The following is a 3,833-nucleotide window of genomic DNA, read 5'->3' as shown; positions in this document are numbered from 1 at the left end:
CAAAACTCAAAACATGAAAGTTGTAGAACTTTGTCTTGGTGTTCCATATCATCTTGAATCATCTCAATCAAAGCTTTGATGAGAGAGTTATGCCCGAATTATGATGCAATGTCAAAGCTGTCCAGAATCACCCAATTAACTACGTTTTGCACTTAATGCCTTCATTTGCATCCTAAATCAAAATATAAGAATAATGAGTACATTTAGGCACAAAATAAATATAAAAAAACTAAACATTAAGGGATAAAAATATGACATTTTGCATTCTCATCACATACTCAAAGACAAGAAAGGGGAGAGAGAGAAAAGGTGGCTAAATCACTTGGAGCCTTTTTCCTTCCACACTTTGGAAGAACCTTTCTATTTTGCAAACCCTTAATCTGGCAATGAGGGGGAAGAATTGAATCCATTCAAGTTCGAAAGGAACATGAGGGCTTTGAGTAGATCTCCAAAAGGAGCAAAGGAGGATGGAAACTGATTTTGGTTTCCAGATGAGATCATACTATTGCTTTGTTGAGTGGCTAACCACTTATAGCAATTAGATCGAGTATGTCCAGTCGCTCCACAGTGATGACAAAGATGCTGCTTTTTCTGTTTAAGTTTTTGAGTGTTTCTCTTCTTAGTCCTAGGGTTTTTAGTTTCTTTCTTATCAAGCTTAAAGGGTGCTCCTAAGATAGATTTACCCTTGTCTAAGTTCTCACAGGCTAAAGCAGTTTTGACATCATCGTTCTTAGATTCAACATTATTAGTAGGAGAAACAAAAACAGTAGTACTAGTAGAAGCATTATTAGGAAAAGGGAATTCATACCCTAAACCGGTTCGGTCGAAAGTAGATTTCTAAAGGCTAAGCATCTCGTCAAGCTTTGCACTTGAAGTCCTTTCCAATTGAGCTCTGACTTGGAATAGCTCTGCCTCAAGCTTCTTGGTCTTCTCAACCAAGAAGCTATTCTCAAACCACAGTGCTCCAATGGTCTGATTGGCTTCATCAAACTTTGTGGAAAGCTCTTCTCGGTCAAGTTCCACATCATTCAGCTTTTTGGTGGCCAGCCTATATAGTTTCTCATGCTTCTTAGAAACCTTATACAATTTTTCATAGGTTGTATGGATATCATCTTGATCATCCATTTTCTTGAACTTAGAATCCACCAAGTCTTCTTCATCATCCACTTCTTTATTAATCCTATCAGTAGGATTTACGGTGGCAATGAAGGCATTTAGGATTCCATCATCCTCAGGCTCAGTGTAGCTCAAAGTAGCAGTAAGTGCCTTGCTTTTCCCAATGGTCTTGAGATACGTAGAGCACTCTTGTTTCATGTGACTGAAGCCTTGACACCCAAAGCACTTTGGTCTTGAAGGAATAGTGTACTAACCACCTTCCCTAGCATCCTTCTTTTCTTTGTCTTGGTTCTTGAGCTGAGACGAACTAGACTGCTTGCATTCTTTGTCAAATCCTTTAGCATTGGCATTCTTCATAAACTTTTTGGATTTCCTGGTGATATAGGATTTCATCTTTGAATCTTCATCGTCTGAAGATTCATCAATGTCACTGCTCTCAGCCTTCAATGCCATGCTTTTGCCCTTACTAGATTTTCCAATCCTTGTCAAACCTAACTCATAGGTTTGCAGATTGCCAACCAGCTCGGTTAAATGAATTTTGTCAATATCCTTTGATTCCTTAATTGCGGTGATCTTGGAATGAAATCTCTTGGGTAGAGATCTAAGCACCTTTCTAACAATCTTGGGTTTGGGAATGGTTTCCCGAAATTAAAGGCCGAGTTTACTATGTCCTTGAGCTTGGCATAGAACTCATTGAATGACTCATCCTCCTCCATCTTGATTTCTTCAAAACTTGTAGTAAGCTCTGAAGCTTCAAATCCTTAACAGCCTTAGTTCCTTCATAGGTTGACTAGAGGATAGTCCTTGCTTCCTTTGTAGTTTCAGTAGAGGATATCTTCATGAACTCCTCATTCGTGACCGCACTGAATAACACATTAAATGCACTGCTGTTGAAATTTGCCACCTTGATCTTAGCATCATCCCAATCGGCCAATGCTTCCTTTGGCTTGGTCTAGCCTATCTCCACAGCTTGCCACACTTTCTCATCTAATGATTGTAAGAAAGCTCTCATGTGTACTTTTTAGTATGCATAATTAGTGCCATCAAATAAATGAGGTATAATTAAAGATTGTCCTCTATCCATGACAACAGGGGTCAATGGATCACACAGCAAAGATTAACCCTAATTAGAGTGTGCCTGCTCTGATACCACTTAATAGGCCAAGAATGTATTGACCCCTTGTGATGAATTAACCAATTAATTAGCCAAGTTAATTAATTAATTCAATTAGCATGCAATAAGCGTGGTAGCATAAACAAATCATCAACTAAGTTAATATGCAGTGAAAAATAAATTGACACAGTGATTTGTTTATGAATGGGGAAAACCTATACGAAAAAAACCCCACCGGGTAATTTTAAGGTCACCACTCTCAAGAATCCACTATTGTCATAACAAGCGGTTACAAGTAAAGGAATCACAGTACCTTATACCAACCTACAGTTGAACCCTTACCCCAATACCCAATTGGACTTGTTCTGTAGTGATAATCTCTCTTTTTCAATGCATGGCTCCTAGTACATGACTGACCAATCAATGCACAGATCCAAGTACGTGACTAACCACCAACTTGAGAAGGATGTTGGCTGCAAAGTTCTTCAGTTCATCAACACGATGAAGATCACGAAGCTCCTTGGTACCCTACGACGTACAAACATAATAGCTTCTTGAAGAGAAAGATGAACTAAGGCATATGTCTCCAGTCACAATATGCTTGTGAAGAACCTTTGCATCAAGTTGAACTCACTTGCATCAGTTGTGACGGCCCTTAAAATAATACTTATATATATTTAGGGTTGTGAGAAAAGAAAGCCCAAACATCTATACATGGATTGGAGTGAAATCAGAATTGAAAATCTGATTTTCATAAATCTCGATAGATATAGTATCTATCGAGCAGTGGTCAAGTATTAGGCTAGATTGCCTTTTAAACCTCAATAGATGCTATTTGTCGAACTAGTTGTCGAGCTAGCTGTCGAGCTTTAAAATCTACACTTCTTTACTTGAGTCTTGGACAGATTTGCATGGCTTTAACACTTGGATTTGAAACCTTGTTCCTTGAAGTATTAAAAACATCCTAGATCTACCCAATTACAAGTAAATTGCGTTTTGTCAAAGGATTAGCCAATTCTGTATTGACATATGTTCCTAACAAGATTCAAATATGTCCTAACAAAGGTGGTATTATAGCCTTGATACTAGCAAAACTAAGGTGTGGAATAAACTAGTGGAGTTGTTTGTGGACCAATTCATCTTCAACACCATGATTGATGCGACTCTAAGGGATTTGGAGACTACCAAACAAGGTGTAAGGGAGACATTTTCCGAATACATGACTAGATGGAAAACTAAGGTGTCTAGAATGGTCAATAGGCCAAATGAGAAAGACCAAATCAACATGATCATTAAGAACTTGCTTCTAGCTTATAATAGTAGGCTTTTGTCATCACCTACTAGCTCATTTGGAGAACTATGTGATTGTGGGACAAGAATCGAAGATGCCCTCGACAATGCACAATTGGAGAAAGGGGAAAGCAAGCCTCTAACCAAGAAAACATATGGAGGGGTGGCAACCACCACTAAAACACCCAATCCTGTAAATGTAAGTGCCATCATGTCCTAACAAACACTAGCCTACCCAAAGAAAGCTTGCCGAGAATTCTCTAATCTAGAATGACCCTCAATCAAGAACATGAAAACCTATCCTCCAAAGGAT

Source organism: Quercus suber, unplaced genomic scaffold, assembly GCF_002906115.3.
Source record: "Quercus suber isolate HL8 unplaced genomic scaffold, Cork oak 2.0 scaffold_779, whole genome shotgun sequence".
In the NCBI taxonomy this organism is placed as follows: Eukaryota; Viridiplantae; Streptophyta; class Magnoliopsida; order Fagales; family Fagaceae; genus Quercus; species Quercus suber.
This window is presented reverse-complemented; position numbering follows the sequence as displayed.